Below are 14,339 nucleotides of genomic sequence, written 5' to 3' on the forward strand. Positions count from 1 at the left end.
TTTTACATAACTTTTAAGTGCGACTAATATTCTACATGAAAAATTAACTGATTTAATCAAAAACATTTTGTTTTTGAAGACTTTTACTGCCTGCTCTTAAGCTATTTTAAATTGAACCAATTGTTCAGTGTCTAAAATGAATTTTATTATTTGTGGAAATATGCCTGTTTGAGCCACTTTTACCGCTTGGTTTGGGTACAAAATGCCAGCAATAAATGTCTATTATTCCAAGTTTTGACCATTCCACTTTTGTTACTGTAGTCTGATCATTTGAATAAAATCTGAATAATTTATCATTGTCCGAAAAAAAGGGAAAAATGAAAATGGAGATTATATATAATCTAAAGAACCACTGCGAATGCAGTTGAAGAGGGAACACTGCATATTATGGTATGTGCTATGCTGCAGTCTGGAATGTATGAGTAGACTGTTTTGAGCCTGAACAATATTACAACGTAGTCAAAAATGCACATATAGTTAGAAATACATATATAAAACTGCTTGTACACACAATGACACACACATTGCACAAGTGTGCTGGCAGCAACATCTTTCAACACAACTGAGCTAACGTTAAAGCTCAGCAGCAGAGTATGGGATTTGTGGATGTAACTAAAAAGGATAAGAGAAGTTTTTAGGTCACAAACTAGTGAACAGGTGAGCTGCCTTTTAACTACCTGATAATTTTAACTCTGAAGAAATCTCTCGTGAATTTGTTGATAAATTTTGGCTCCAAACTACGCAACTATTAACATTTACAACTTTAATAACTGTTGCAGAAACATTGGCTAAAATAAGATAATTTTATTTTGTTAAATTGTTGTCTGCTCAAAGACGTCTGACTCAGCATTATAGGTACAATATTTATTTATTTAGGTTGTAAATAAATACTACTTCTGCTGATTTGATCATTACTTTTGTACTTTCATAAATTGCTGTACCAAAGCCAGAAAATTACTCATATTGTTAGAACTTTGACTGTATTATACTGTTCTTAAGGTATTGTGAGCTTAATTTTCTCAATGTTTAAGTAAAGCATGAAAAGACCCCTGGACCTCTTTACACGTCTTGTGTGTTTAAGCTATATTCAGCTCCAACCCTGACAGTCTTCTTTCTCTGAATTTCTTTTCAATGCTATATCCTGGGAGTATCACAACTGTATTAAATTCATTGTGCTATATTCATATTTCAATTAAATAGAACATTCATAACTCAAGTCTGCATGTTGATTGTCTCCAAGAGGGCACCGAAGTTTTCCATAATGCAGTCTGATGGAAGCCAATTAAAATTAATTATAATATTGAAAAAAAATTATAATAATTTGGAGCTTTTTCATCGCCTCTTTGTTTTTATTGTTTTATAACATGACAAGAAAACATGTTTTAAAAAGTCTGTTCTCAAAATAAATAGCAAGATATTACTGAGTGTCAAACAGGCAGTTGCAGTGGACAAGACATGCTGTGTAGTTCGACTTAGTTTTTAAACAAGGCTGTTTCTTTTTTTTTTAAAAGATCTAAACAGATGATGTGCAGTTCTCATAGCAATCTGTTTTTATGCCTTTCTGTGTGTTGTGTACTTTTTTCCCCTCTCTCTCTCTCTTATGCACACAGCTGTTCATACGTCTCGGTGATGTGCTAGCCTTCAGCAGCAGAAAGCAGTTAGTGGTCTAAAAGAAGGAGCAGAGGGCTTTGTTATAATCCCTGTTTGGGATAGAACAGACTCCTAAATAAACTTCTGCAATAAGACACCACTGTTTACCAGTGGTGAGAGAAGTGTATTCAGAATGTAGCAGTGTTGTTTCAGGAGCCATTCAGCTGTGATGAGCCAAAACAAAAAGCATGACGGCTAAAGTATTGCAGGGATGAAAGTAGGCAGGAAACACGCTGCAGTGGAGTTTTCAAAAAACGCTGTAATGACATTGGACTAAAGCTGCAAGGTTTTATTTGCATAATAAGGTTTGTTTTACAGTTTAAGGGTAACAATGTGGGATTGGTGAAAGTTAACATGAATGCTTATATATATATAGTTTAAAAAAAAAAAGTGTATCTTTGTTATGATTGACTTTGCATAAATCTGGGGTTGTAATCTTGCTCAGAGAGATTTTTTTTACTCTTTTTAAATAATGAACAATAAGAAATATAGTTAGACCCCTTAGGTTACTGGAAATCTGTTAAAACTCTGACCAATCAAAATGTTCGGGCCAAATTGAAGTTGTTAATTTCTTATATTTTTTTTAAGCTTCTTCACGGCTGAGAAAATGCAGGAAGGATTTCCTGACCTGGCTCGGTTGATTTGCCTCTTCTCGCTAAACAGCTGAGAAAGAGGAAATCATTGGTGGGAAAAATTGTGAACTAGAAAAACACTCGGAGAGAGCAAACCTCCGTCACGATATTTAAAAAATTCCTGGATCCAAACGGTGATCCGGATCACCACCAAAATTAAATCTGTTCTCACGTTTCAACTTTCTAACAGCTTGTGAAAATTTAATTAAAATCCATCAATAACCTTTTTAGTTATCTTGAACACAAACAGATAAACGCTGGTAAAAATATAATCTCCCTGGCGGAGTTAAGAAAAAAGCCCTGGATCACGAAAGGAGCAAAACCAGAGGTCAAGGAGCCAAGACAGAGTGCCACTTCCAGATCTTGCTAGCTCCCCAACATTACCTACCCCAGCTTTTTACTTGTGACACTTTTAACTGATGGGACAAAATGATCAAAATGATGCTCTTTTTCTTATTTCATGCCTCGCTCTTCAATGTTAAAGCCTGGCAGCAACATTTATAATAAAAAGTAAAGTCAGATTATAAATAATAAATTATAAATTCATTTGCATGTTATGCTAGCAGCAGCTAGCTTCTGCTAGCTGGTAATACCCTCATATTTAATGATCAAAGTTAAATTCAGAATAACATTCCAGCTGCAGATTTTCGCCTTAAAAAAAAGTACAGTCTTTAGCAAAACACTCACACAACACACAAACAATGATGAGAATTTGATTGATTTCAGTGTTAGCAAGGGAACACAGAAAGTACCAGAAAAACCAATCAAAAGCTAAATTTTCTCTTTTCTAAAAGCAATGAATGGGTGATGGCTATGAAAATGTATAATTAGCTTTCAAGATTGGGGGTGCACATCGTTTTCCACCTTCTCTTTGTGCAAACACACATGCACATTTAAAATTGAGCTTGAAACACACCCACACCGACCTTGAGGGTGTTAGCAGTGTTGACGTTTGGATGGAGCTTCAATTCCTCCGACTGCTGCAAGGTCACATAGTTTGACATCAAAGAAAATAATTTTTTCCTGGGCGACACAGAGACCTTCATGTTTATGCTAAAGCTGACTGACTCGCGGTCTGTGTTTCAGTCTGTCTTTGGCAGCAGCCAGCTTCACCGCTGTCTGTCTAATTACCTGTGTGCGCTATCTGTACAGCTGTTTGTTGGTGAATAAGTCTTTCTTCACATCTTGGTGTCAGTTACACTTTGTTCTCTCTCTCTGAGGTTTTCCTGGGATTATTTAGGTTTGGCTAACAAAGAATCTCACGAACGGTCACAGTATAGGAAGAGACTTGGGATATATTTGCTTGGCTTGTATGTTATGTTGTCAGCTCAACAACTGCCTATTGGGTATGGAAGGAGTGGATTTGAACTTTTTCTCTGTGTTTTTTCTTTTTTAGCAGCTCCAATTTAAACCACAGCCAAGGGAAATCTTTGTGAAAAATGCAAAGAGGTTCTCTGAGGTTTGGAGTGTTTTCCACCTGTCTCTCATAACTCATTGTTTTCATTTTCACACAACAGGTCTGGTCAGGATGAAGTGGTTTGTGCTTTGGTTGTTGGCTGCAACTCAGATCATTTAGAAAACACACACACACAATGTGGAGATGAGAAACGGAACAATGGCCGTGTTAACTTAGTAATGTGGGTCTAAAAACATTTAACATAATGTTAATATATTTCATTTTAATGATACTTTTTAATCATGCGGTAATCACACTGGCATGTCGGTCTTTCTTTGGCTGTCTCAACAATATTTGGTTGTGCTTTTAACATCAAATAATATTGATGTCAAAAGCACGAAAGATCAAAATGATCAAAATGAATTTATTCACATTTTCTAAGTACTATTAAGTTGGTTAGGTGAAGCACTAAAAATCAAACCAGAATTTCTTTAAATTTTTATCTTTTCATTTTCTTTTTCATGAAAGAAAACTTCTTCCATGACCCCTGTCTGGGAATATGGTTTGCAATTAAGTCACTGATTTTGTGATAGTATGTGCTTTTCGGTCTTAAGAAACTAAGATGCTTAATTGACTGATTGTTTTGTCACTGTGTTGGAAGCACCAAACTGTGTCTTTGCTCGCGAGTAATTCATTTGCGTGGCTAGCTGTGAGATTTTCCCCTCGGGCTTGTGTTTTGTTTTGATGTTCTCCACTGCAGCCAGATGAATGGCCACATGGAGAGCTGGGGAGGGAGGAGGGGACTTTTGGACATGTTAAAGGACACCTGTGGGGCTTTGTGGGGCCTCCTCATGATGGACGTGGTTCCGCTTCAGGTGGCAGTAATTTCTATAAGCCATGGGGAGGGGCGATGGGGTGGCATTTTGTGCTTGTGGGTGTGCATGCAGCATGTAGATGTGGATGTGAAGGTTTTCATTTAAAATGAGATTACTGCTTTATAACTGTTGCATAACTATATTAGTGATGTTTTTTCCACCCCTCACATGTGAGATATATCGTAAAGTAATGCATTTTGTATAATGTTTAAAATGTAGTCAGTGCTCAGTATGCATTTGTGTGTGCACAGGCCTAAATTTCCAACTCTTAACTGTTTCTAATGGCAGCGGGTGCAACACACAGATCGTGACAGTCTCACCCACAACTAATGATTATGTAAATTTGATAACCATCTGTGGACGCGATTGTGTGTGTGTGTGTGTGTGTGTAGGGGGGGGGGGGGGGGGTGGGGGGGTGATCTGCCTAATATACTTTTATCTCTTATCATATGGTGATCAGCTGTTGAACAAATGTGGCATTGTTGAAGGCAGAGTCGGAGCCAAATGTTGGCCTTCATGCTTGTGTGTCTGTGTATGAGAAGTTTTGCTTTACGAGTTCAGGGCCTCATCTGTGCCCTGATACTGGGCTGGATCACATGGTATTACAAATGAGAAGACGGGAGCTTGTTATTAAATGTCACAGGCCGATCTTCTAGAATAACCAATAATGTTCCAGCACCTATCTCACCTACACACACATGCAGGCTCAAACATGCAAAGACACAAGCACACCTAGACTGCGAGCGTGTATGAGAACACAAAAGGATGAATGAGACTCGGATGTGGCAGGAACATATTTTAGGAAAATATAAAACTAGAAAAAGTGAAGAATTTAAGAAACTTTTAGTGAGAAATAAAAGCATTTAGGTGAGATCATATGGATTTAGTGCAAGTTGCTTTGAAGTATGTTTGGTCATGTGCCGTTATATGAAATTTCATTACCATGTAGAGTGCATATGCACGTGTTTTGGACCCAACCCAGTCTTACATGAGATGGTAAAATAGGTCCACAATCACAAATCATATTATTTTCACATAATAGAGTACACATTGTGAGTTCTCACAATACCCTAAGAACATGCAATGGTATGAGTTGTTATATAGAAACAAAATACCTCATTTTTTCATACTCCCTTTTTCTGTCTGTCGTCACTATAATCACAACAGTGTTCTTTAGAAGCTCAACCCCCTACATCGAAATGCAGGTGTCAAGGACACTTGTGATTGGTTGAATTATTGACATAAAGATAAAACCAATGGCATTTTTTTCGAAAAAAACAAACTATCTTTACTTTAATACTAACATTAGAAATCCACTTGAAATGTGTTTTCGTGTTGTCAGGGTATTGGAGCTGATCCCCGCTCAGTGTTCAAGTAAGAGGCAGGATATAAACCGTACCTCCAACGCAGAGACAAAACAATCACTTTCACTCACTCCTATAGGGCCAATTTAGATTAACAGTTAACCCAACATGCATGTTTTAGGATTGTTGTGCGAAAAATATGTGTAGAGAACATATGCAGTCAAACTGTACAATAAAAACCTTGAGCCAATGTTCAAACCAGGATATTCTCATTTGGAGGCAACAGTTTTATTGACCACAACACAGCATAGCAAAAAAAAGAAATTCTATTGTCACAACTTCAACTGAGTTTTACACTGTGGAACAACACTGTTTTTTTTTTTGTCTGTTTTTTTTGTCTGCTCCACTTCACAACAATGTTGTCACAGACACAGATGCAATAAAAGTGCATCAGGTGACGTCCCCATTGCTACATAAGTAATGGATGGCTAGACTACCCATAACTATAAGAGCAAAGAGCATAACCTGGACAGTTGGGTGCCGTACATTCAGACTCCAACTCAGGAGATGCTCATATCCTAACTATAAGAATCATTAAAAAGGAATGATTGGGCCAAGTGTTTCTGTAAAGCACTGTGAATCACTCCTGAAATGTGCTATACAAATAAACAGCCTTGCCTTAGCTTTAATCATTAAAAGAGGGTGGACAAACACATTTTTTGCACCATTTTGCAGCACTGTTAACAGGTTAAATTGACAAGTAATTTTTAGAGGGCTTAAGGGAGTGGGATAAGAGAAGAAAGGACAAGTTGGTTACAATCTGTTGAATGAATGAATGAGTTATGTGACTCTACAAACCTGCTTTCAACAGTCATATGACTCTAAGACAAGATTCAGAGAATGCTTCTGTTTAACTTGATGTGCTGTAATTTAGTGATACTGTGTCAGCATTCTTTTAGTTGTACCTTAAGGACATGCTCTATTAGTACAGATTTGTAGCAATGTATGACGTTGTATCTGTTGTATATGTTTTGCACACTATGGATATTTCTGTCCCTCAAAAGAGGCCTCAGAAGATCAAGTCTGCCTTTATGATCAGCTTTTTTTTTTTTTTAGAGCAACAGTGTTTTCTTGGCCTTCAAAAAGTAAATGAAACATCTGCCAAGCATACACTGACTCTGTTTTTAAAATCATTACATCTTCTTATATCTGTTTGTAATATGTGATAAAATAAAATGCATTGATTAAATGTATTGTAATTATATGTCAATTTATTAATTTGACAGGGAAATAGCATATTAAAACAAGAAACAACTTCTAAATATGCCAGATTTTGTCAAAAGGCTAGTTTTTATCTGTTTTCCCTGGCCAGATCTTACAGAGGCTCCCTTGAATACAAAAGTAAGAGTTAAAGAAAAATAAATACAGAACTACAGATCAATAATTGAAAATCTAATTGTCCCTAATACCTGAAGAAAATGTTGCTATTTCATTAGCTGTTCTGCACATGCAGAATTCTCATCAACCAGATCTTTGGTAAATTGCTTTAACCCACTGGTGTTTTAGACTGCTTCTGCCGTTGGTAAAGCAATGTAAGATAATTATGAAAACGTCAATAAGCGGTGGACAAAATATTGAATTAATCCCAAATTGTGATAATGATGTGTTAGCATTCAGGAACAGTGATTGGAATATTTTTGGAAATATTAAAATGAACAAGCCCAACAGAAACCTGTTGTGCAACTATATGAAATCCAGGGTGAGATGGGGTGTGTTGGTAATGCTGTACACTCCTTATGAATTGATGTCATGTGGAGCCAATAAAAGGTTTGATTTAATAAAAGAGTGCAGAGGACTGTCCTTACAACGCTCTGAAGAGTGCAGTCTAACACTATGACTGAAGCGTGCATACATGCATATGCACATGCACATACAGTCATATTAAATGGTTTGTTAGTATATTCTTGCACAGCATGCGCCTCTTGTCAGGCAAAGATTTAATTTAAGTTTTCTTGACAGAATTGGTTTTTATCTGTGTGTGTGTGTGTGTGTGTGTGTGTGTGTCTGTGTGTGTGCATGTGTGTGTGTGTGTGTGTGTGTGTGTGTTTATTTAGAAATGTGAACTCGAAGTGAATGACTGGTTTTCTGTAGTCCTTCGATCGGAGTGTCAATGCCACAGACTTTTGTATTCATTGAATGTAAGTTTAACAGGAAAGAAAAGAAACAAAAGTAGATCAAACAAGGATTTATAAAAGTAATTTGTCAAAGAATTACTGTGTCTGCTTGTGACATTTTAGTTTGTACAGCCGAAAAGTGCTTATTCATAAGCACATGCATGAAGATAAACTATCAGAAATTTGTTAAACATGTAACTGATGTCAGATACTTTTCTACAAACCTTTTGTTTCTTTGCAAGTTCCCTTGCTTGCACTTCATCTCCAGTATCTTTCTGCTGTTGCACTGAGACTCTATCCTGACTTTCTTCTAGCCAAAGTAAGACCTAATATTACCATCAGATATATTACCTACTGCCAAAAGCTAATGTCTTTTTATTTGATCCGATTTGTTGCTATGGCAAAGTATTATCCTTTTCACTGTGGTGAAGTATTGAATTCTCCAATTCTACACACACATTTCTGTGGTCACTGAAGAGACAAACTCAAACTAGTAGTTTGTCAGCCACCAGAAAAAGTGATCAGTTTACAGCTTCCACATGCATCAAGTGCACCCCCCAAACACACACACACATGCACACACACACACACAGAGTGTATGAGCTTGTTTCTATGTGTCAGAGACATTAGTCGGGAGTGCAGAGGTTATCCGGAGAGGTCAGAATGTCAGTCTTATGTTTCACCCTCAGAAGAGGACCTCTGTCACACAGTGAATAGACACTGTGCATAGTGTTTTCCAGGAGAGGGACGGGGATAAGGTGGGATTCAGTAAAGAAGTATAAACAATAGAATAGAAACATGAAGAGAAGTTGATATGGGTGAATGGTTTGGGGGCTGGGCAACAGAGGAAATGAACATTCTTGTTTTCAGGCAATGGGGTCTTAGACATCCTAATGATGTGTGAGGGCACCAGAATGTAATTCACATTGTGTGTGTGTGTGTGTGTGTGTGTGTGTGTGTGTGTGTGTGTGTGTGTGTGAGACTATGTATGTGTGAATGTGTTGGAGCATTTTCTACCCAGACATCAATGAACTTTCATGTATATATCCAGTACCTGAGCATAAGTGTTGTGGTTTAGCGGAGTGTGAATGTGTGTGTGTGAATGAAGGCATGTTTTGTGTGTTTGGTATTTGTGCTGGACATGAAAGGTCTGTGGTGGTCATATGAGAGCCTGCTGTGAACATAAGCTTCCCTGAATAGTAGATTGTCTATATTTGGGAGCTGGACCGACGCCACTGACCCTACCTCTGACCTCACACCTGCCCAGTGGGTGTATATGGGTGTTTTTGCATGTGTGTGTGTGGTCATGGTTTGGGTTGGATAGAGTGGAGAGATGCAAATGAATGTCTGTGTGTGTGTCCATGCTTGTGTGTGTCCAGTTTAGAATTTCCTGTCTGTCTTCTGTGTCGACGTCTGACATCATGTTTTAGTTTGTGTGTGTTTAAGTGAGTGTGTGGGTGTGCATGCATGTAACTGTGACATTTTTTAAACTAACTTCTTGCTCTTATTTGGCTGTGAAATTCTGGTTTGATAAGTTTTCACAACTTATGAGACTTATGGATAGTTCAAAGAAAGACATTGTTTGACAGCGGCTACTCTAAAATTAAAAATTTTTCATTTTAGTAGTTTAAAGTATTCAGTATATCCATTCTCTGTCCCTACTTTCCTTTTTAGGTGACAAGTACAGTTCTAGGTAAGTACTTACTTGCAATATAATCGTGCTAGAAAACAATTAAGGCGTCACTTATGAAGAGCAAATTATAAAACCACCTTAAAGAAATTCAATTAGAGTCACATGTTGCTGAGCAAAGTTTGTTCAGTGGCTGAAATGTCCAAACAGACGAAGAAAAACACATAAATTGAATCATAACTTTGTGTAATAACACTTCTTAGAATACTAAAACAATTAAAAGGATAAAAGTTTGAACTTTTTAAATAGATTTAAATTTTTTTTCGCATGAAAAAAATGTAACCAACAGAAATATTCACGCCTTTGTTTTGAAGAGTACAGATGAACTTTATAAAAATTTTAAAAAAAAGATGGATCTCTGTAGCTTTTGAATATGTGCAAAATGTCTGGGTGCATTGACTGCCAAAATGTGTGACCAGTCTCTCGGTTCTTGTTCCGTATTTAGGTCTCAGGGTTCAAGGGTCACGCGGGTCGAGAGGTGGTATGAATGACTGCCTGTTATCAGGTAGTGAACAAAAGAATGTGTGTGTCTGCATGTATTTGAGAGAGAAACAGGAAGAAACGACTGACTGAATGACAGAAGGAAGAAGATTGTGTGTGACTGTGAGAGTTTGATGGATGGAAATAAAAACACAAACAGGAGACAGAAACATATGGGCAGGCTGCCTCACAGATGGAAGCGCTTGTTTTTATATAACCCCTTCAGATCCTTTAATCAAGTACAATCTGATCCCTTAATGAACTTTTTTTGTACGTATGCGCTACATATGTTTATCATTGAACAATACAATGCCAAAATGGTTGTAACAGGACTGGATTTTTATCAGATTTTACTTCTCCTTTCCATCTGCAATTTGTGGTAACATAATAATGCAAGTAATATGACTGATGGCCATTAATATGTGGCTACAGTTTCATATGTCTTACTGTAATATTTAACCTCTTTATGAAATGCTAGATTACTGACATTAAAATAAACACAACAGTTAAAACCTTCGCAAATCGTTTTTATTTGCTTTGTCTGCCTTTTTCAGTAAACTGCGATCTTTTCATTTTTCATTTTCTTTGAGCTCCACCTTCTGTTTCTCATCTCAGATTTTAAATGGTCTAGTTTATTTTTCTGGATTTCTCTTTATGCAGCCCTTCTATGCAACCCCCCGCCCTCCCCTGTCATCTGTTTTTCTCCCTAATTTCATGACTCCCCCTTTTTGCCCCTGCTAATTGCCATCCCGTTGTAGCATCCCAGGAGCCGGGAGCTCATTAATTGGTGAAGAGGAGACAGGTGGCGCCACTATGTTTGTGATGCGTCTTATTTGTGTGTGTCAGTTTATTATGTTGATGTTGTGTTTGTGTGTGCATATTTGATTGCACAAGCTTGTCCTTGCATGTGCATGTGCATTTACTTCCAAAAATGAGTTGATGTGTGTGCGGAGGTGCACAGTTCTTCTATGTGTGTGTATGTGTCGCCGTGCTGAAAGGAATGTGCGCGGTACCCCTGCTTGTTAGCAGCACGGAGCCCCTTCTCACTGTAATCTCTTTGTTTATGCAGTGCGAAAAGGGCCTGGCGGGGGCATGAACTCCCCACGCTCTTATCCTACTGCGCCACTCACCCAAGTAGACCCTCATGCTCCACCACCACCATCAGTCTGACACTGGCTTAGCTCCCATCACCTCCCCCATCTATCTCAACCCCTGCCCAGCTCTGTTATCCCAGTGTGCATCCACTTGCCCCTCCTCCTTGTCCAACTTTGTTAACATCCAAATTGTAAGTTGTACATTCTGCAACAGATCAGCAAAGATGGTGTCCCAACTACTCTTTAGGACACCATGTTCCTGCGTTTATCAGTTTAGTTGAGAAAACAATTTTTCAGTCAGTGTTATTACTTTACTTCATTAACTGCTCGGCAGTAACAGGTGCTGTTCATTAGTTTACATTATTTGTCCAAAATCAAAGAGCTTTTGTGTTTAGAAATAGAAACGTAACCTAAGCAGATAGCCGTGGTATTTTTGGAGGATTTAATGAGCATCCAGCTGCTAGAGTAACCTTGGTCATTTCACAGATTTCATTTAAGATAATGGCCTCAGCTTCTCAGGTCGCACATCCCAGACAAAAATGTTCCTGAGTGTAGGCTTCCATAGCTAGGCCAGCGAAGAAATAACATTTTAAAAAAGGTAACTGGAATCGCCTATGTAGGTAAAGGCTGACATTATATAAAACCCTTGTTCTAATCTAGCACATCTTTAACCTATCTGAATGCAGAGACTAACAGACATTAATGCTAAACCAAACTATAAGTGAGATGCTGAGCATGGTAAACCCTGAGTGTGAAATGAAATTAATGATCCTGTTTTTGGGAACTTTAACTTCTCAACCATTGACTCATTTATCTATCCATAGATACACTCACTTAGTTAATCCCAGTGGATGGGGCCAAAGGAAGACTACAGCCCCAGAAATAGACAAGTCGTGTTTATGCTTCTATAAAGACCAGAACAGCCTTTTAATCCCACACAGGCATCAGGATAACACAGAACTTTAGTTTACTTTAGTTTAAAAGGCCCCAGCGAAACCTGAGGTTGGAACCATCATGGTGTGAAAAGACGGCATTAACACCAACTTTTTAAATTGCTTAAAAAAAAAAAAAAAAATCAGTTTTGTTGCTGTCAACTAAATGCATATTTTTTTCAATGTATTTTTCTCCCCAAGTTTTACAGCCACATTAATGTTATTACATTATATGACTATATTTAGTTTTGATAGATCTAAATGGCCTTGCTACTTTCAAAATATACAAGTCAAAGACTTTATACAATGACTAAATGAAATATATTGTATTGCAGAAAACCAGACATACTGAAAATTGATTTTTTTTTAAATTAATTGTTTATAGCTGTAGGGTTATAGTTACTATTCTTTATTTAGATTCACTTCTTATTTTCCACCAACAATCTAATTAATTGCTCTCCCCCTTTTTTATCTGTATTATTTTTTTTTTCACTTGGTGCCTATTTACATTAGTCCATGTTTTAATCACTTCATTTTTTTTTCATTTTTGTCCTCTGTCATTCTAGTGTGCACCGCTAACCTCTCTCCCACTGTTCTCCTTTGAAGTCTTCAGTAAAAGTTCTTTTCAGCCTCTGGCAGAATGTATCCAATTGTTTGGTAAAGTCTATGAGGAAGGACACTGACAAAGCACTAGTGTTTTGCCTACCAGATGGTGTTATCAGTTGGTCAAATGGTGGCCTTTTGGCAGGTTTAGAGGAACTGGTGTCATGGGTAATGATGTGTGAATAAGTTTGTGGGTGAGTTATTTGTATATTTGAACCAGTGTGTGTGTCTTTGTATGACCGTGTGTTCAAGTGCTAATGCAGGTGTAGGGTTCACAGGCAGTTTGTAGGTCAGGTTCCTAGCCCTGGTGTCACCTTGCTGTTTGGCACTAAACACGTACAAAATCAGGGAGTCTTCTCTTCTCTTCTCTTCTCTTTTATTCTCTTCTCTTTAAAATGAAAAGAATTAAAACTAGAATCCCTGTCTCCACTATTCCTTGCAGATTACTCCCAAAATTTAATGGAATCTATGTTAAATCAAGACCCATTCTCATAAATATCTTCCCAGCAGTTTTTATGTAAAGTTACTAACAAACAGACAGAGGGACAGACAGATGAATGTAGGCGAAAACGTAACTTCCCTGGTGGCGGTAATTATTAGATCAACTGGTAAAAAAAATCCTTCATATACACAACACTCAGCAGTCATATGTCGCTCTAATAATTGAACTGAAATAAGGTCTCGCTGGGGAAAACAATAGTTAAGGGTCAGCAAAAGGTTTTTAGACGGCACTATTCTTAGCTGGAGGAACAGTTGTCATTGCCCATGGAAACGTGTGGTGGTCTTTTATTAGTTTGTGCTCCTAAAGGCTCAGGACAAATCCTTCTTAGTTCTAAATAGTTAACTGGAATTACCAGATCTCATTTCTTGTTTACCTGTATTTATAATAGAAAGTGATACTAAAGATACAGAAGAAATAAACAAACCATAACAAGTTAAGGAACTGAAATAATTTGGCACTGACAACGTTGTTGCCGCTACTTGTTTGGAAGCGAATGCATAGCTGCCAGTTGCTAATCTTTTAAAAACCATTACCCCAAACTGTCATATTGACAGCTCAGCTGCAACATTAACACGGTTTCCTTGCAACTATCTCGTACCTCGTGATACACATGTACTTTCTTTGCAGTTTATTTAGCTGCTGTTTAAACTTTTTGATTAAGTTCAGAAACCTGGAACGTCTTTGCTCATTGGCTCTTGTTTAGTAAAAAGAATTGTGGTATTTTAATCCATAATTGAAAACACTAAGTATTGTTTTTTTTTTTATTGGTTCTTTCAAAATACAGACCATGTTCATGCAATGCATTTATTTTTTATTTCGGCCTTTATTGATGCCATGTTCAGAAGTAGAAACTTCATTTTGAATTTTTTAAATTGAAGTTTTAAGGAGATCAGAAAATCTTGCATATGTTTATTGGAATTATTTGTACAAAAAAAGAACATTGCAATTTCTACAGTTGCACCATGGACTGCTGTTCCTCTCAGGATGTTTGCCTCTTCAGACTCTTG

The sequence above is a fragment of the Telmatherina bonti genome (assembly GCF_933228915.1).
Source record: "Telmatherina bonti genome assembly, chromosome: 13".
Classification (NCBI taxonomy): Eukaryota; Metazoa; Chordata; class Actinopteri; order Atheriniformes; family Telmatherinidae; genus Telmatherina; species Telmatherina bonti.